This window comes from Hemiscyllium ocellatum, chromosome 4 (assembly GCF_020745735.1).
Source record: "Hemiscyllium ocellatum isolate sHemOce1 chromosome 4, sHemOce1.pat.X.cur, whole genome shotgun sequence".
NCBI classification, from domain to species: domain Eukaryota; kingdom Metazoa; phylum Chordata; class Chondrichthyes; order Orectolobiformes; family Hemiscylliidae; genus Hemiscyllium; species Hemiscyllium ocellatum.
Window position 1 is genome coordinate 104534392 of NC_083404.1, and position 21576 is coordinate 104555967.

Sequence of the window (21576 nt, forward strand, 5' to 3'; positions counted from 1 at the left end):
CATCATACCTCTGTGTCCCATTTCTACTCCAATGGTCTCTTCATGGTCTCTTTCTGTTGTGTAATTTCATTGCCACTGAAATGCATCATACCATTATTGAAGAAAATGCCACATCAGTTTACACATGTAGGTAGCACATAGTTGCTCCCCTTACCAGCTTTCCTCTCAACCCTTCATGACCTTTAAATTGTCACACTGCTATCTAATATCTTTATATCCTCCAACTTAATTATTAGATAGACTAAAGCCTCAGTATAGTCTGATTCAGATCATCTTCCATTGAAGTCTTTCTTGTTTTTTTTAAATCTGGATTGAACTGTTCCAATACAACAAAAAAAACCCTCTCCTGTTCTACTTTTTTTATACTTCAGTTATCTAAAATTCTGATTTGGTAGATGTGAAGCTGGAAAGGCACAGCAGGTCAGACAGCATTTGAGGGGCAGGAAAGTCAATGTTTTGGGCTGAAACTCTTTGTCAGGACCAGATGGGGTGGGAGCCAGACATATATAGTGGGAGGGGGATGGGCTGAGGAATGGCAGGTGGGATGGTGATAGTCAGGTGCAGGTAAGGGTTATTGTCATTAGATTGTGGGAAGAATGGAGCAGATAGGTGAGTAGGAAGACAAACAGGTTAGGACAGGTCAAAGAGGTGAGGAGGAAGGGTGGGGCCAGCCATCAGATAAGGCTGGAGAGTTTGGACCTGGTGAAGGTAGTGTTGAGGCCATTGGGCTGTTAGTTTCCCAGGCAAATATAAAGTGTTGTTCCTCCAATTTTGTGAGGCATCACTCGGACAGTGGATGGGCCAAGGATGGATTATTGTGGGTGGGTGGAAGGCGGGATTAAAGTGGATGGCATCTGGAAGATGAGGTTGCTTAATGGGTGCAGAGTGCGGATGCTCCACGAGCAAGTCCCTGAGCCTGCGTTTGGTCTACCCAATATGGTGGAGACCAATTGGAAGCAAAATATGCAATAGATGAGGTTAGATGACTTCCAGGTGAATCTCTGTCAGATCTAAAAGGATTGTTTAGGACCTTGGATGGAGGTGAGAGGGAAACTGTTGGTGCAGATATTGTACCTCTTATCGTTCCAAAGAAAGGTACCAGGTGTGGTGCAGAAGTCAGTGGAAAGTGTTGCATTGTTGAAGGAGTCTGAGTGAGCTGTCCCTGCGGAAAGTGGAAAGAGGATAGGGAAGGAAATATCTTTTTGGTGGTGGGGTCTGATTTAGGTGGCAGCAATGTCAGAGGATGGTGCATTTAAAATTCTGCTGCTTTTTTAGATTTAGTTCCAGATCTCATTCATTCACCACCATTTATGCTCACTGATTTACATTGAATTCCAGTCAAGCAGTGCATCAATTTCACACTTCTCTCATCCTTTCTGGTGCTGTTTAAACTCTAGGTTTTTGACCAGGCTTTGATTATGGACCTGAATATCTCTGTACAACTCAATTATTTTAAACAGACAAGGCGCTTGACAGAAACATGGTAAAATGTTAAGTATGCCAATGTAAAATCATATGGTCTTTATTATAATATTGCTCCAGCCTTCTGCAATGGGTGCATGAATTTTGAGGTGAACCATAGGACACTAGCATTCTTTCAAGTGAGTGGTTTGATATGGAAAATTCCATTTCAACTTTTCAAGGTCATCTTTTAGAAAGCATATCTTGCCAATTAAAGCTAGTATTGCTCATTCTGAAATTTCAGCAGTTGAGTTGAAAACTGGAATTTCTGGATTACAACCCAGTAACTCTTGATATTCATGTCACCTGCATGTATATGTAAATGCACACACAAGCACTTTTCAGTTTACTTATGTTTATCTTCAGTTGTTCCTACAAACTATTCCATTTGCCTCCATTTGCTTATTTTAGATGCAGTCTCATCATAGGTTTTGCTGGATCTTTACGTTAGGTACTCTGCATCTACTAGAGACAGGGAGCCTACTTTCACTTTGTTCCGATTGATCACTTCTACTAACTCCTTTTGGATGTTGAATTCATTAAGTCTTCATTGCTTTTTAGATTTAATAAATCAGGCAGTCTTCCAAGTTTGTGTGAAAGAAGTCATTTCAGAATGGTTTTGATGATAAGAACAGTTCTGAAAACCATTTTTTAAAATTGGATTAAATTATGTAGAAAGGAATTTCTTTAAACCCAAGGAAACTTTGTAAGGTGTTTGCCATTTTGCAAGCCAGTTACTGGAACACATTGTGAGTTCTATCTGCAGTGGGGGAGAATTCTCGACGTATCAGGACCATTCATGTGTTGAGAGCAGTTTTGCCGAGAGGCCATAAGATACAAGGTAAGGCAGTCTTTTGATTGGTTTTTCAATCAAGACCAATTGTTGCGGATTCAAGAAGACACAGCACCACGTAAACTTCAAAATTGACTCTTGAACAGTTAGTTATAGCATTGTGTTTGAATAACTGGGAGAAGCTTCCAGCCTGCAAATAAAAAGCTTTGAACACGTGCTCTCCCTCTGTGCCTAATGGAAAAGCAACAAATAATCTCCTAATAGCTGTTCCAACTCAACCATTTTTCTGTAATGTCTGTCTCTGCAAATTCCTTTGTTGAAAGGAAATAGGTGTTGAACCAATGTGTGAACGAATGACAATCGATGTACCCACATTCTCCTATCATTAATCAAGAATTGGATGGAACCAGAAGAAAGGTAGAAGAAAACAGCTCACTCTGTTATTCCATGTGGGTACCAGAACTACACCTCTGATTTTTTTTCCCTTCCCCATCCATAATACCAGTGTCTTGTCTATGTGGTGTCTGTTTACATGTGAATGGATATTTCTAAAAAAGGTAGAGTTTATTTGAATTATAAGTTAACAATTCTTTTCTTGCCTTTGGTTAAAAACAGTTCAAAATACAAAGTTATTTTATTAATGAAAATAGCTTTTCACCTGAATTATGCAGTTAGGTAAAGTTGAGCTATTTGGTGGTTAGATAGGTTTTCACATTTGTGACACCTCTCGGAATAATAAGCCTTGTTTTCCAGAAGCGAGAAAGTGAAGACCACAGATGCTGGAGATCAGAGTAAGAAAGTGTGGTGCTGGAAAAGCGTAGCAGGTCAGGCAGCACCTGAGAAGCAGGAGAGTCAACATTTTGAACATTAGCTCTTCATCAGGAATGAAGAGCTGTTGAAGAGCTTGCGCTGGAAACGTATACTCTTCTGCTCTTTAGATACTGCCTGACTGGCTGTGCTTTCCCTGCACCACACCTTTTGACTCTTGTTTTCTTGCACATATTTTCAGTATATTGTGGCACCATATTTGCTGTAAAAATCAACTTGTGGGATATTGGAGCATGTGAAACCCACTGGGGTGTATTTTTCCTTGTGGTCTGACTCAAACTTTTACTTGAACTATAGTTACTTTCAGATGAGATTAATGCCTTTCTACTGCAGAAACTATTGGACTTTTTTGTATTTTTAATTGAACTCCTTTCTAAAGGATAGCTTTTTAATATTGATCATCCTCTTTGAGATGGGTGAGAGAATTTCCGTTCATTACTAAGATCCTTTAGGTATTAGGGCATTTTACTTCTGTAGAATGACCTTTTTTATCAATGTTATTGGCACGTTGGTTGCAGAAGGTACCTGCAGATTGCTTCTGGGTAACTGCTCTGCTCAAGCCAATGAACCAAATGAGATTCTGAAGAAGAGTCACTGGGCCCGAAACATCAATTCTGCTTTCTCTCCACAGATGTTGCCAGACCGGCTGAGTGTTTCAGGGAATTTATATTTGTATCTGATTTTCAGCATCCGCAGTTCTTTGTTTATTGCTAACCTAGTGAAATTCCTCATCTGAAATGTAGGAAGCTGGTTCAGCAACAATTAAGGTGAGAAGTGAATACCTTCAGTGTGGAGGATAAGGATGAGCTCCCCACAATGCACTTCTCCAGGATTGAAGTTCCTATCTATGCCACAAGAATAATCATTTTATCTCCAAAATAAACTCACTTTATTTTTGCTCTGGGAGTTGTGCCAGATTTTAGAAGTATACCATTATGTTTGAAATGCATCTACAAAAAAAGAAATGTACAATCAAGGATATTTGTAAAATAATCCACATTTTGTCAACATCTTACTGTCCTCATTGTTACTGTGTAATCGTGCAGAATGTGACCTCGTAAATCTGAGGAAATAGGACTTTCTTCAGGACTTGCCACAGAAGATAATGTGTGTGCAAAAATCATTGTCATACTCAAATCCACCTAAAAGTGATGTTTGACTTGTTAAGTGCTGATGCATTCTTGTTGCTCCTATCACTGATCAGCTAATTATGCCATTCCTTAATCTGAGCATTTGGTTCTTCAATGTTGTGTTTAATTGGAATGTTTCCATCTGCACATTGGATCAGAATCAGTTCCAAGCATGTGAATTGGCATTTGATTACTATGGAATTGGATGTGTTGTTACATGTTGAATTACTGGGCATACATAGTGTGTTCTTTCCACTTAGTGAAGTTAATTTGAATGCCATGACAATATTTTTGGGGCAGTAAAGTCATAGAGATGTACAGCATGGAAACAGACTCTTTGGTCCAACCCGTCCATGCTGACCAGGTATCCCAACCCAATCTAGTCCCACCTGCCAGCTCCTGGCCCATATCCCTCCAAACCTTTCCTATTCATATACCCATCCAAATGCCTTTTAAATTTTGTGATTGTACCAGGCTCCACCACTTCTGGCAGCTCATTCCATACACTGAGTCATTCAATTTAATTCTCTCTCCAAGTCAAAAAATGTACTGATGGTGGTTGTTTTTTAAAGGGAACATAAGTTTTCAATTTGCTGTTGTTTCAAGACTTCACCAGCACAAGATGCTGTTAACTCTACCTTTTTTAACTGACCATTGTTGAAGTGTCAACTTTTCAGACAAATGGAAAAAAATAATGATTTAGTTTGCACTTCTGTGTGAGTCACTACATCCTTTCACTTTGGAGTTGATGTGCTTTTTTTTATTATTCACTCATGGGATATGGGCGTCGCTGGCTAATCAGCATTTGTTGCCTATCCCTTGCTGCCTTTGAACTGAGTGACCTGTGAGGCCATTACAGGGAGCACTTGAAAATCAATCACAGTACTGTGGGTCTGGAGTCACATGTTGGCCAGGCAGGTGAGGATGGCAGATTTCCTTCCCTGAGGGGCATGAATAAACCAGATGAGTTTTTCCAACCATCAGTATTGTTTTCATGGTCATCAGTAGATTGTTTCTTGGGGATTATTTTTAATTGAATTCAAATTACACATCTGCTGTGGCTGGATTCAAACCCAGGTCCCCAGAACATTAGCTGAGTTTAGATTAATAGTTGAGTGATAATGCCACTAATTCTGAATTCATATCAATTCATAACATGTGGTTGAATAACATATGTGATCAATTTGCAGAAAAGCATGTGAGAAATTTTCTGCTGACCTCTAGATGCGACAGATCTGGAGTCACACAAGCCAGACCAGGTTAGGATTACTTTCCTAAAGGACAATGACGACCTAGATGTTTCTTTTAAATGACAGTCAATGATAGTTTATCGTCACTATGACTGAGAGTGTTTTTGAATTTCAGATTTGTTAACTAATTAGTTGGAATTGTTCATTAATTTTAAATTACACTATTACCCTGTCTGCCAGATTGAGTCCAGTGACAACCCCCATTCATATGAAGAGCAATGCACCTGGTTTATGTCCTCCTTTAACATCCATGCATGTGCGCCTTCCAGCAAGTGGGTAGAAGTCTGTGCAAATGCTGAGGGCAATACAGGATTTTCCTTTTAGTTGGTTGGGATGAGTGGATTAAATGCCGCGTGGCCTCTGCTGTTATAAGTGATTTATAATTAACTGTACGTGCATGTTTCAAAGCATATAATATGACATGTGGAACAACAGCAAGTGGATTTTGAAAGTTACTCTGCAGTTGTAGTTTGCCTTGGGATATTCTACAGAAGTGTTTAAACGTGCATGTCAATTCTCCCTTAAAATCAGAAACATTCTGGTTTTCCTGTGTAAGCTCACTTAAATGTTTTTGCCAAATCTTGTTTCACCAATAGGTTCTGTGCAGGCAGTAGTTTTCTCTTGTTCAGCAGCTGCTTTCTTGCATTCTGTATGCAACTTTTTGAGCAGGTGCAGCAGTGTTGAATTTTAAATTCATGAGTAGAGATGCTCAAGCAGTGGTAAATACTGTTATCTTGTTCAGGCTGTCGGTTGTTTGTGATACTATATGAAATCTAAATTCATTGGCTTCAATTCAGCTCAGTTCCAGAACTGATGACAAAGTCTACAAGAGCGTTTGAGTTCATCCTTCTTAATGTCAGACATAAAATTTAGAATCCTGTAACTCAACTGATCTATATATGGATGAAAATATATTGCATTTACTCCATGAACAATGTCATCATATCCCAAAATACTTTGCAGTCAGTAAATTACTTGTGAAATGCAGTCACTATTGGAGCAGAAAAAATGGGTTACATCAAGTCTACATCTCACAAGGGGGTCAGTTAGCTCAGTTGGCTGGTTTACCACAGAGTCGTGCCAGCAGAGCAGGGTTCCTACATTGGCTGATGTCAACCTCTCTCTTCTGATGCGTGATGACCCTCAGGTTAAACTCACCACCAGTCATCTCTTTGATGAGGGCAGGCCTACGGACCTTTGGGACTATGGTAACTACTACCACTACACCACAAAGCAGATCTTAGATGGCATTTATGTTCCAGATAATCGCCCAAGATTGTGTGCGAGAATAGTTAGGGCCAAGGTAACAGGGCAATAGTGACTGAAGTGACTGTTTAGGGAAACTTGGAGGAAGTCTAAGCTGAGGCACGATGTCTGCCTTCTGAGTTTCCCAACAAAGTTAATAGTACAAATTACAATAATAGCTTTCATCTCATTGCAGTTGTGGAGTTACGGTTACATAGAGCAAGATTAAGCACTAAATACTGTACAATTTTTAATTTTAGAAGAGGTCTGACAAAGTAGGCAATGTAGTATTGACAACAAAAATGGAATATAGAGAGAAATTATGAGGAGAATTGATAAGAATTAAGTAAATTTATTTAATAGACATCAAGGTGCAGCAAACATTGGGTAGAGTTGTTTAAAGGTCTTCCGAGAAGTATTTGCAGTCATTGTGTGCAGGAGGAAGCTAAAGCAAGAAAGTAAAGGTATGTGCAATAAGTTACACTAGTACGATGATCACAATGGAATTAAGATTCATATATACTGGGCAGACCAGGTTTGCAGCAATAGTTTGAAGGATGAGTTGATGGTATATCTGGATTGTGGGCCAATATGTCAGGGAACCAACTCATGTATGAGACTGTTTTGGAGCCTGCATTGTTCTGTGAGTAAAGGTTAATTAACCAACAGTAATAAAGGAACCTTCTTGGAAAAATGACAATAATATGCTATAATCTTAGATTGGATTTGAAAATCTTTTTTGTGAAGTCTGAAACTAGAGTCTTAAATACCAAGTACATAAGCAGAAGAGGTGAGCTGGCTCCAGAAGATTTGGAAATTACATGAAAAGGCCTATCAGTCGAGAAGCAATGATTAGCATTTAAACAATGAAAACATAAATTTCAATGAATGTGTAACAGTTAAGCCACACAAAAAAACTCTGTGATCCAACTGTGGCTGACAAATAATGGAAAAGGCTTTTTATGTTGTGGAAAACATCAGAAAGTTTTTAAAATTCTGCAAAGGAGAGCCATGAATTTAAAGAAACAGTATGAGAGTAGATAGCAAAAAATATAAGTAGTACAAATTGTGTACATTAATCTAAGTAGGAAGAGAATATGTGGAGTAAGGAAATGCCAGGCACAATAACAAATAGTTTGCATCTATCTGGATGTTAAAAGGCAGAAAAATGTTGAAGTTGTGAGCAACCATGGATTTTGGAAAGTGAAGAAATCAGTCTAAGTGAAGAAAACATTGGAGAAATTAATGGACCTAAATAGTAACAAATTTGATCTGAAAAGAGTTGATGACACAAGTAGTGAATGCATTGGTTTGAATTTATTGATTAGTGGTAAAACAGTTTCTTTGGATTGGAAGGTAGCAAATCAAGCCTATTTAAGTAGAGTTTGTGGGTGGAAAAATTGTCACATTTATGATTTCGGATGTCACAATAGGGCACTCCAATTATAACATGGTTAAGTGGACTTATGGGGCGGGGGAGAAACAATTACCAAATTTCACTAATTGTGTTTTGATAGTGTAACTAATAAGGTACATGTCAGGGAAGCCAATCAATATATTGTATTTGTATTTTCAAAATGATTTATAAATTAGTACTTGTGGGGTTTGGTTGAATACTGTTTAGCACAAGCTGATATTTGATTGCTGAGAGAAAAGAACAGAAATAGACAGGGTATTTAAGTGACTTAGATGCAACATGGGTAGCATGATGGTTCAGTCGTTAACACTGCTGCCTGATTGCGCTAGGGTCTCGCATTTGATTCCATCATTGCCTGTGTGTGGAATTTGCAAATTCTTCCCATGTCTGTGGGGGTTTCTTCCCGGTCCTCCGGTTTCCTCCCACAGTCCACAAAGATGTGCAGGTTAGGTGGATTGACCATGCTAAATTGCCCATAGTTTCCAAGATGTGCAGGGTTAGATGGATTAGCAATGGGACATGTCACAGGGTGGATGTGAGTGGGATGTTCTTTCGAGGGTCTTTGTGGACTTGATGGCTGAATGGCCTGCTTTCACACTGTAGGGATTCTGTGAATGCATGATATTGTCAGAGCAAGGATTGAACCTTGCTCCTCAGCTATCGCAATGATCAATGAAGAGTGCATGAGGGCAAATCAGAGGCAGCATCAGGCAAGACTTAAAATGAGAAGGCAAACTTGAAAAGGTTCAATACAGGACAACTTGCATGCCAGGCAACAGCTTATAGGCAGGGCAACCAGCATCTCTCACACAAGCTCTGTATTCAAGTCATTTCTGACCATGAATGATGGTGGACATTTACACAGCTCATTGGATGAGGCCGCTGTGCAAATATCACTGTCCTCGATACTTGGAGAGCCCAGCACGTCAGTGCAAAAGTTAAGTCTGAAATGTTTGCATCTTCAGCCAAAAGACCCAAGTTGATCCATCTTGGCCTGCTCCAGAGGTCCCTGTATCACAGTTGAGACATTCAGCCAAATCAATTTACTCCTTAATGATCTAAAGAAATGTCTGAAAGCACTGAAAAGTGCAAAAGTTATGAGCCCCGACAGTATTCCAGCAATAGTTGTGAAGATTTATACAAAGGAACTTGCTGCAACCCTTGTAAAGGCATTCCAGTGCAGCCGCAACACTAATATCTCCAGAACATTGTGGGAAATTGACCAGGTATGTCTTCTCCAGAAAGAGCACCACAAATTCAACTTGGCTAATTAATTCCCTCTTGGACCACTCTTGATTTGTTAACAAAGTGATAGAATGGGCCATTAACAGTTGTCACGACAAGGTGGTGAACTCCACTGTTAAGTAAACAAAATACCCAGAAAAGCTCACCTCGTCTCTTAATCTGTTAAAGTATGAGTGACAGAGAACTCCCACCTTCCACTATTCAGGGAAAAATATCAATTTTATTCTTTAACTCTGAAAGTGAACATTAAACAACAAGTACTTACAACTCTCAGCCTCCTTTCTCTTTAAGGTTTGTTGTCTACCTCCAACTTTTATCACAATATACTGTTCTAATAATTACCGGTATTAAAATTACATAAACTTCAATTTCAAAACCAGACAATGGCGGTCATCTCCAGTGTCTTCCTTTCTCTGTCTTAGATCTCCCTTGGTCATCTTCGGTCTTGTGCTGCAAAGATGGTTCATCTGAAAAACCTTCCTTTGATAGAGTGTTTTGCTCACCATTACTCTGGCAATGGCAGTTGATCGCTCTCTCTGGCTAACTGTCAACTTCTTTATACCTGAGACATCAGATCGTCTTATTGGTTTGATGTTGTCAAAAACAACACATTCAAATTTGTTTGGATTTTCGTATCCTCGGGGATAATTTAAACTGGTTAGATTCAAATGGTCAAAATAACTGAGATATCCAATTTACAGCCTAATGTAACATATTTTCAATTTTCCAGTACACTCCGACTGCTAGGCAGACACACACATGACAGGTGCTTGTAAGCTCTGAGTGCAAAACAGCTTTCTCTCTCTCTCTCTTCCACCCCCCCCCCCCCCCCCCCCCCCCCCCAAAGTACCGTGAACACCTTCAACTTCATAAGTGTTATCAGCCCTACTTGGATGGATCCTGTGAACAGTAGCATTTCACTTCCTGGATCTTTTCTGATCCTCTGCCTGTGGTCTCCTTCCAGTTTTTTGATCCCTTGTGTCAGTGTCCTCTTCTTCGAGGATCTTTGTTACCTTTGTCTCTCAGGACTCCAGGTTACTTCCACCTTATAGTTTCTCTTTTATCGGGCTATCCTCGCACACTTGGAAGCAATGTTTCCTTTTACTTGTTTGTTGCGTGCAGTTGGTACGCTTTTTGTCAGTGGCCTTCCTATGGACAGTAAAACCACGTGAGCTTTACTTACCTTTCGATAATTTAGGGGATATAAGGTTTACTGACCACGCTAACTTCACAACTGCCAGTTGGCTTTGTTACATTTAACAGCAGAGCGGGAGCAGAAGCAGCCAAGAACGCACACTCAGTCGCACTGGTGTCCTCCATCTGAAGCATCTTGTCAGTTTTCTTAAGTACTTAATTGCCCTTATCCAGGAATTCAGGTTTCTCTGTGGAGTGACGCACAAGGACAGACTGAATTTTGTTTTCATATTGGACTTTACTAAAGGAGATTTTGGAGAACTGGCTCGTTTTAACTCGACTTGGAGAGGATGGAGTGGTCACTAAAGACGATGGATTTAAAAACTTGGGAATTTTTTTCCACATGGAAGGATTCTTCAAATTTTATTTACTGTAACGGATTTGTAATTTTGTTATAATCACTGCATGTTGGATTTCAAAAACATGCTTTTAATACTAGCTGTCTTATGAAAGCTGACAATGCCATTGGTTATCATGAAATGAAAGGAAAAGTGAATAAGAATGTGTATTGGATATAAGCAGACAGGAAAGAGTTCTGCATTTTCTGAAACCAGAGATCAGCTGAGCATGACTCAGATCACATAAGAACTGGCACTTAACAATGGCGTGCTGGAGGCAAGGGTAATGAGTTAACAAGGTGGAAAAGCATTCATTATGTAGAGCCATTTAACAATATTGGAAGCATTCAGTTTGTAAGGTGAGAAGTATTCATTATGTGAAGCTGGTGGAGTTTAAGAACATCCATTGTGTAACACAGCTGGTTAAATCTTTATTGTTGATGCTCACTGATTGTAGCGGTCAACCAATTAATACGTATGTTTCCTTACCTGGATGCTCCTCCCTGTAAAATGATGGTATAGTCGATTGAAAAACTGCTCTTCCAGAGAAGACTCGGAACCCATGTCCCTGTGCACATGGGCGGTCGTGCTCTCTCCCTCCAAGACCCAAAATAAAGATGAGGGAGGTAAAACCAAACTATGTCTTTCAGCGTTTTGTTTCGACTGAGTGGGGGAAATGGGACAACATTGCGGAGATAGTATCTAAGGAATTGAAGATGACCTAGAGTAGGTCCTTGTTGATTGTGATTCTTGGGAGCTTGTTACTGGAGGGGACTCGGGCAGTTGAGTTTTTAATGAGCTGAAATTGAATGATGTTGATGAGTGTAATGGAGCTGTAGAGTCTGGACCAGATTTGTTCATAGGATGGTAGGACTGTCTTATGAAGTGAGATTATGCAAACTGGCCCTCTGTTCTGTCATGTGGCAAAATGAGAGGTGATACCATTGAAAATCTCATTGAGACCTTAAAATACTTTTAGGATAGCTGCGTTCGTTTTATATAAAATGTGCCTCTCCGTGGGGGAGTTTAGAACCAGGGCCACAGTTGGAAATTAAAGGGTGAGACTTTTTTTACTTTGCGGGTCATGATCCTTTGGAATTCTCTGCAACAGTGTTACAGAAACTCAGTCTTTGGTTCTGTTATAACACATGTTTCTTCACCGCAAATTGGCTTGAATGCAGTTGAAGAATTCAGACTGTTATTTGTAGAAAAGGAACTTTCCCTACCTGTATTGGCTATAACGTGATTCTGGCTCCATCAGTTTACAGGGGAACCTTGATTATCCGAATGAGATAGGCGGGCATTATTTCATTTGGATAATCAATTATTCAATTAACTGCCTTTCTTGGGGCCCGGAGTTTTTATAAGTAGGCTCCCCATTCAGGAGACTGCAGAAGCACACAGCGTGCGAGCCCCCATCCCCAATCCTGGCCAACCCTGCCCCCTTCCGCCACACCACCGCCCCCGTCCAACACTGCCCACCCGCCCGCCCACCCCTCAACCTCAACCAATATCACACCCCAACCCTGTCCAACACCGCTCCCACCCGCCCCAGCCCCCTCTCTGGGACAGCCGGACTGAACACCAACAACAAGACTGCTGCTGTGCTTTTGTGGGGTAAGTCTCTCTCTCTCTCTCTCTCTCTCTCTCTCTCTCTCTCTCTCTCTCTCTTTCTCTCACACACACAACGTTTTGACAGGTTTCACCTCTGCTCTGTACAGGACAATATTGATCAGATTATCTGGGGAAGTGGGGAGGTTTCGGGTTCACCCCTTTGCAGAACTCCAGGGAAACTGTAGGGGGAGAGAGAGAGCGGAAGGGAGGTCAGTCATTTAGAGACTGTGTCTGTATAATCACTGTAAACAAAAAATGCGATCACTGTTGGAAACACGTCTTTGACGTAATGTTTCTGTTGGGACCTAGAGATCTTTTTCGGATAATTGGTATTCGGATAATCGAGGTTCCTCTGTAAATGTTACAGCTATTGCATGATTTTTCTAATAACATGCAATTGCACGAGAATGGAATTCTGGCATTACATCAGAACTGACTGTATGTTTAAGCTGGATATTGAGATATTTTTGATCACAAGTGGTATACACCATAATGGTGATGGAGTGGGTAAAAGTCATGAGTGTTTGATAAACCATGGTCACATTGAATGATGCGGAAGGTTCAACAAACTGAATGGTATTTTGTTTCTGTGGATGCGTGTTGAAAGGGCAGATTTTAGAATTGGCATGACATTCTGAAGTAGAACTGCACAGTCTTGTGAAGGAGATAAGATGAAGCCTGAAGCTCAGCTCAAGGTTGTTTAGAAAGTAGTTTTTAAACAGCCTGATTTGAGCGGAAGATGGTAGCCATGGAAAACAATGGAGTTGGATGTGACAGCACAATGTGTGGCCGGTTTAGCAGGAAGTTCATCTTTGACCAAATATCACAAAAACACAAGTTGTGGGATGATAGGAATGAATACACAGAGTTGTGCATGAGCTATTTAACATTTGACCTGTCAACTGCTGCCATTTGGATAAGCATGGGAGAAATGGGGAATAAGCATGACTTGTCCTTAACTTGGTCCCAAAGTGATGTTGGGAAGTGAAGACATTGAAGTGCTCCAGTTCCACTTTTGGATGCCTAATTGTGACCAAACAAGAGCCATTCTCTTGAGCTGCAGAGAAATCTCGATTATCTGAACAAGATCGGCAGGCACTATTTCGTTCGGATAATTAATTATTCGATAAATTGATTCGATGCCTTTCCTCTGGGGTTTTGTGTTGTCCGCTCCCTGCTCAGGAGATGCACAGCACACCATGCGCAAACTCCGCCACCCGCCTGCCCTCCAACCCTGTCCAACACTGCCCCCTGCCCACCCCTCAACCCTGTCAAATGCTGTCCCCGCGTCCCTCCCTCAAAACCTGTCCAACACAGACAAAGAGCAAAACTAATGTCATTTACAGAATACCATGAGAGGACTGTAACAAACATTACATTGGATGAACAGGAAGAAAACTAGTCACCAGGCTACATGAACATCAACTAGTGACAAAAAGACATGACTCTCTCTCACGAGTATCCTCACATACAGATGAGGAAGGACACGACTTCGACTGGGACAACACATCCATCCTAGGACAAGCCAAACAAAGACACGCATGAGAATTCCGAGAAGCATGGCATTCCAACCGGAACTCCGTCAACAAACACATTGAGTTAGACCCCATCTACGATCCCCTGAGAAAAGGAATAGGAAGTGACTTCACCACAGGAAATAACATCAGCACAGGAAATGGCATCAGCAACCCAAAGAAACCCAAACATATAATTAGAAAGCAGGAATTTTCAGCATTGTTTCGCCTGAAGCCCACTGAAGACGTTGCCTAGTATGGTAACGAAATGTCTTAAAATGAACCTTGCAGCTCAGCAAGTAAACATACATCCAAAGTCTCAAGCTGAATGACAAATTTTTTCAAAACTCACATACAAATATTTGTTCAATTCCTTGAGATATTTCCTGGTTCCCCATTATTGGTTCCTCCGGTTGATTCTGTATTGGAATTTACTTCGGCCTCTGCGTTTCATTTTATATATTTGAAGAAACTTACTGCTTTTTAGTCATAGTTGCCATTTACCCTCAACATTCATTTTCTTCATCTTTCGTAATTTCTTTGTTGTTCCTGTGTTTTGTTTCAGAAATTTCCAATTCTTTAATTTTATGCTAAACTTTGCCACATTGGTGTCATGTTTATCTGTCTTGCTCTTACTGTCTCCCTTTCTCATCCCTCCGTGCCACCTCTCCCTCACCCACTGCATCTTCTCTCCCCCATGACCTCACTCTCTTCCCCCCCCCCCCACCATGTCACTGTTTCCCACACGTTCCTCTCTCACGCCGTCTGCTGAGCCCCCCATGCCCCCCCTCAACTCCCACCACTATCCCCCCACCAGCGCCCCCTCCCTTTTTTTTCTGCTAAATTTCTTTCCCATTTCACTACAACCAACTCTGTCTTCAATCCTTCATAATTATCCTCCTTTTAGATTCATATTTGTTTCTGGCCCATGTGGGCTTTGTGACTTCAAGTCCAAATAATTATTTGCCATTATATGTCTTTCATCTTTTACTACCGAAGCTACTCCACCATTCTTTCCGTCCTCTCTGTTATTTTGAAAAGTCATATGCTATTGAATATTTATTTTTCAATCTCTTTGTAACCATGTTTCTGTAATAGCTATAATATCATATCTATTATGCTCAGTTTGTTCTGTGTATTCATTTACTTTGTTCCAAATAGCTGTGTTTGAAATGAAGAGACATTAATTTTGCCTTTTTCCCATTTTCATTTCCTTTCTTGGCCAGATTGTACTACTTTTTGTAAATAAAAATGTTTACACATTGTATCTTCTTATCCCACTCTGGATATCAATACCATAATCAGTAAGCTGCAATGCTGCCAGATCATATTGCTTCTTAAGTCTATGTACCTCCTCTCCAGAATCCACCCTCCATCTATTTACTTTAAAGCCCTTTCTGCAGCATAAAGCTGTTGACACCACTGAGCTATCCCCTTCACAAGACAGTTGTTGGAAATGAAAAGTGATTGGGAAGAAAAGATTTACATTGAAACTAAATTTTATTGATTTTTTGACAGTGGGATTAATCATTTTGGGCTCTATCTAAATACTCAGTCTCACAGAGTGTTCTAATGTTTGTTGCTCGTTGCTAATTATCATTTTGCAACTTACAATGAGAACAAATTACACATCAGAAAAGGTGTTCTTGAGTCGGCTTATCAACTGATATTGCCACATCCCACTGAAGTCGAATGCTGAGAACCAAGCTGTGATATTCTCAGAGTTGTGAAAGTTTAAGATTTTAAGAATGATGCAATACAAGAATACTGGGGCAAGTTATTGCAGATGTTGGAATCTGCACTGAAATGAAAAATACTAGAAATCACAGCCATAGAGTCAAAGAGATGTACAGCACGGTAACATACCCCTCAGTCCAACTTATCTATGCTGACCAGATATCCCAACCCAGTCTAGTCCAACCTGCCAGCACCTGGCCCATATTCTTCCAAACCCTTCCTATTCATGCATTTTAATTGTTGCAATTTTACCAGCCTCCACCACTTCCTCTGGCAGCTCATTCCATACACGTACCACCCTCTGTGTGGAAAAAGTTGCCCCTTAGGTCTCTTTTATATCTTTCCCCTCTCACTCTAAACCTATGCCCTCTAGTTCTGGACTCCCCGACTCCAGGAAAAAGACTTTGCCGATTTATCCTATCCATGCCCCTCATAATTTTGTAAACCTCTATAAGGTCAACCCTCAGCCTCCAACGCTCCAGGGAAAACAACTCGAGCCTATTCAACGTCTCCCTATAGCTCAAATCCTCCAACCTTGGCAACATCCTTGTAGATGTTTTCTGAACCCTTTCAAGTTTCGCAACATCTTTCCAATAGGAACGAGACCAGAATTGCACGCAATATTCCAACAGTGGCCTCAACAATGTCCTGTACAGCCGCAACATGACCTCCCAACTTCTCTACTCAATATTCTGACCAAGAAAGGAAAGCATACCAAACGCCGCCTTCACTATCCTATCTACCTGCGATTCCACTTTCAAGGAGCTATGAACCTGCACTCCAAGATCTCTTTGTTCAGCAACACTCTCTAGCATCTTACCATTAAGTGTATAAATCCTGCTAAGGTTTGCTTTTCTAAAATGCAGTACCTCACATTTGCCTAAATGAAATTCCATCTGTCACTTCTCAGCCCATTGATCAAGATCCCGTTGTAATCGGAGGTAACCTTCTTTGCTGTCCTTTACACCTCCAATTTTGGTGCCATCAGCAAACTTACGAACGATACCTCTTATGGTTGCATCCAAATCATTTATATAAATGATGAAAAGTCGTGGACCTAGCACCAATCCTTGTGGCACTCCACTGGTCACAGGCCTCCAGTCTGAAAAACAATCCTGCAACACCACCCTCTATCTTCTACCTTTGAGTCAGTTCTATATCCAAATGACGAGTTCTCCCTGTATTCCATGAGATCTAACCGTATTCACCAGTCTCCCATGGAGAACCTTGTCAAACATCTTACTGAAGTCCATTTCGATCACATCTGCCACTCTGCCCTCATCAGTCCTCTTTGTTACTTCTTCAAAAAGCTCAGTCAAGTTTGTGAGACATGATTTCTCACGCTTAAAGCTATTTTGACTATCCCTAATCAGTCCTTGCCTTTCCAAATACGTGTACATCCTGTCCCTCAGGATTCCCTCCAGCAAGTTGCCCACCACCGACGTCAGGCTCCTTGGTCTAGTTCCCTGGTTTGTCCTTGCTGCCTTTCTTAAACAGTGGCATCTCGTTAGCCAATCTCCAGTCTCCTGGTCAGGCAGCATCCATGGAGACCGAGCAAGCTGTTGTTTCGCATATAGATGGCTGTTCATCAGAGCTGATGTGAAGTATGGAGGGGTCACCATTTATGTTATAATGGTGGGGGAAGGATGAAGAGTGCTGGGGGACAAATGGTGCTCATAATGCAGATTAAATGATGGGAATGTGAGAATGGCAGAACAATGGTGTATCTCACGGCTAAACTGGAAAAACCAGATGGTCCCACTGGAATGGGGGAGGGGAGGGATCACATGGTGACCAAGTATACAATAAGTAAAGCTAAAAGATAGGGAAGAAATGGGAGTGAGTTCACAATCTGAAAGTGTTGAACTCAGTGTTAAGTCCAGAATGGTGTAAAGTCGGAAGATGATGTCGTTCCTCCAATGAGCACCATGATTCGCTGTAGCTTTGCAGCATGCCAAGGATAGATAAGTGGGCATGTGAGCAGGATGGTGTATTGTAGTGATTGGCTATGGATCATGGGTCAGGGTCAGGGTCATGCTGGCACATGGACTGGAGGTGTTCTGCAAAGTGGTCAGCTAGTCTGCATTTGGTTTCTCCGATGCAGAGTAGGCCACCTAGGATGCAGCAAATGCCATAGACCAGATTTGAGAAGGGAAAGCACAGCAGGTCAGGCAGCATCCGAGGTGCAGGAAAATCGACATTTCGGGCAAAAGCCCTTCCTGATGAAGGACTTTTGCCCAAAATGTCGATTTTCCTGCTCCTCAGATGCTGCCTGACCTGCTTGTACTTTTCCAGCACCACTATAATCTAGACTCTGGTTCCAGCATCTGCAGCCTTTGTTTTTACCTGCTGCTTCACCTGGAAGGACTGTTTAAGCCCTTGGATGGTAAATAGGGAAGAGGTAGTTCCTGCACCTTCTGTGGTAACATGGGAAGTTGCTGTGAGAAAAGCAGTGATGTTGGTGATCTTCGGAGGTGTTTTCAATGGAAGAATATTCCCCAGTATGTCTGTTTTTCTTCAACTCAGTTTGTGTTTTTATACTCAATGAGAATGACTATTTATCACAAGTTAGTATGCTAGCTAGATGTAAACAGTTTTGAACCACCTGCATGTATCTCTTGTTAGTTTTAAATTCTAACTCCCTTATTCACACATACAAAGAAAGCTTAGTTGTTTGGGTTAAGAGAAGGAAATTCAGTGGTCCCTGTTCATCGGATTTACTGAGCTGATTCTTGTGTAGCTCAAAGTCAAAATTGGAGTGGTACTGGAAAAGCATAGCAGGTCAGGCAGCATCCAAGGAACACAAAAATCGACATTTCGGGCAAAAGCCCTTCATCAGGAAAGGCACTTTCGCCCATCACGTTCACCTCTTGTGTGGGTCAGAATGCTGCTTTGTGGATCTTTTTTCTCCAGATAATTTTGCATGTTTTCCAGAGGCATAGTGTGACTGACTCCCACTTATAAAGGCCTCTGATTTGTTCATTTAAAGTTGCAGCTTAAAATAGTTGCTGTAGAAGAAACAAACTTTTTTTTTCGGGCTTAAAGTAGCTTTCGCTGCAGAGAATAAAAAGCATTCTCGAGCCACGGAGAAGTCATAAGATCTCAACTATCTTCCTCAGCTACCTGGAAATAAGTCACTTCATTGTTGGCAGGCATTCAGCTTCTGCCATTGATAGCTGGTCACTTATCCATTCACTGGGGTCAGCTGAATCTCTGTTTTTATGGACCCTTTAGCTGCAGCTTGTCTACAAACCATCCACAGAGGAATCTCGGTTATCCGAATATTGGACAATCTGGCAAGATCGCAAGATCCCAATGCTTGGCTAATCTATGTTATCCGACATTCGATTATCCGGAATTTGATTAATCGAACAAAATCCGCCCACCCATATCCTTTGCATAGTGGAGGTTGCTCTGTACTACTGATTGAACTAGCAGTTGTGAAAACAATACATAAAATGATTTTCAGATTTCTTGCTTTCAAAAACTGCACTGATTCTTGAATGATTCTTGGTTTTTAAAGCAGCTGTTTTCTTCTTTGAATCCACCATCAAAAATTCAGTAGAATAAAACATGTCTTTAAATTGTTACTGGAAGATTTTGAAAATTGATGTCATTGATTAATGCAGGCCGTAAGTTTTCATTTTATAAACGGCCACTGGCTTTGAGTCCATTCACCCCTTGACCAGAAGGGATTGTTTATTACAGCAATACAGTCCCATGTTTAACCCCTGGCACAGAAGTGACCATGAATGACAAAGGTGCATTTCCCTGAAGTGTTCTTGAGATAATTTTAGAATTGGGAGCCAAAGCTGATTTGTTTTTCTCCTCCTTTTGTACAGGAGACTAAGACAGTAAGAAATAGGAACAGGAATAGACCATTTGGCCCTTGACCCTGCTTCACTATTCAGTAGGATTTTGACTGACATTCCTCACCCACATTGTCCTGCCCTTTCCCCATAACCCTTGATTTCCCCCACTGATCAAGAATCTATCCATTTTAACACCAAAATGCACACAAGAAATCTGCCCCCACAATTCTCTGTGGCAAAGAGTTCCAAAGAGACACAGCTCTCCAAGAGAAGAAGTTCCTTCCCATCCCAGTCTCAAACTGGCACCCCTCCATCATGTTTTTAGATTACTTACAGTGTGGAAACAGGCCCTTCGGCCCAACAAGTCCACACCGACCCGCCGAAGCGCAACCCACCCATACCCCTACATTTACTCCTTACCTAACACTACGGGCAATTTAGCATGGCCAATTCACCTGACCTGCACATCTTTGGACTGTGGGAGGAAACCGGAGCACCCGGAGGAAACCCAAGCAGACACGGGGAGAATGTGCAAACTCCACACAGTCAGTCACCTGAGTCGGGAATTGAACCCAGGTCTCATGCGCTGTGAGGCAGCAGTGCTAACCACTGTGCCACCGTGCCGCCCCAGTCCAGTCCATTACTCTCCCATGAGGGAAAAATCCTCCCATCATTTACCCTGTCGAGCCCCCCCACCAAGATTCTTGTTTCAATGAGATTGCCTCTTAGTCTATATTCCAGTGAGTTAGAGTCCCAACCTGTCTGGCCTTTGCTTGTATGACAATCTCTCTACATTAGGGATCATACTCGTGGACCCTCTCTGAACTGCCTCCAATGAATGATACCTTTCCTTTAATTGAGGGGCCAAAATTGCTCAGAGAACTCGGATGTCGTCTCATCACACTGAACAGCCAGAGTAAGACATTGCCCTCTTCCCCCAACACTCTCCCACAACCAGGGCCAATATTTCACTATCTGTACCTGTGTGCCAGCCCTCCATGCTTTGTGGACGAGGACCCCCAAAGCCCTCTGCCCTCCAGCTTTCCGTAGCTTCTACTGTTCTTTTGTTCTCACTTCCAAAATTAACACTTTCACATTTTCCCATATTATGATCCATTTGCCAATATGTCCACATTTAACCAATCAATATCTTTCTGTAAACTGTGCATCCCTCTTGCAATCTGTGTTTTTGTGTTGTCAGCAAATTTGGCGATGGTATATTCACTTCCTTCCTCATAGCCATTAATAGATGTTGCAATCAGTTGTGGTCTTCAGTGTAATGCTTAACTGTTATGTACCTGTGTAGATTATCTGTCTCCGCTTTGTTTCCATGTAACATTGGAGTTTTCAGTTGAACCATAGAGTCATCACTTTGAGTTAGACAGTTACTGTTTGTATCAACTATCATTACAAAAACAACCTATTTCGCAAGCAGGATCGACCAGTAGATGTGGCTGGGCTATTAAAATCTATATTTGACCTACGTTTTTTTTAAATTGCTTTGTCCATCAGCCCTTTGCTTTGACATTCCTCATCTTCCCATTGTTATTGTTTCAGCCTTCACCATGAGACTAAAGCATGTCTCTATTTATTTAATGTATGTGTAAAGTTTTTCAAATTTCCAAGTTGCAACAATGATTTAATTAGCATCTTTATGTCCTCCTTAGATCCTTAGAAAAATTCTTCCATTGCAATCTTAGTTGCAAAGGACCCTCCAGATCAACTGAGTATTTGTGCTAGAGTCTTCCTGAGTTAGATTGTCAATGAGAAATACTAAATTGGAAGAGGTACAAGTAAGTTGTTGCTTCACAGTGAAGGAGTGTTTGGGACTTGGGATAGTGAAAAGGAAGGAGGTTAAAAGGGAAGTATTTTATCTTTGCAACCTGTGTGGAAAAGTGCAAACGGAAGTAAAGCGACTTTTGGGCATGACAAGTGGACTGTTAAAGATTGTCATGAAGAAGACAGTCTCTTGTCTGTACTGAAGATGATGGGAGGATG

At 41.2% G+C, this 21576-nt stretch overlaps 1 protein-coding gene across 1 annotated transcript in view; it reads left to right on the forward strand.

Moving 5' to 3' along the window:
- The window catches only part of LOC132815045 (KAT8 regulatory NSL complex subunit 1-like), a 154741-nt gene that overhangs the window by 11044 nt on the left and 122121 nt on the right, over window positions 1-21576 (forward strand). The gene's annotated exons all lie outside the window — the stretch shown is intronic.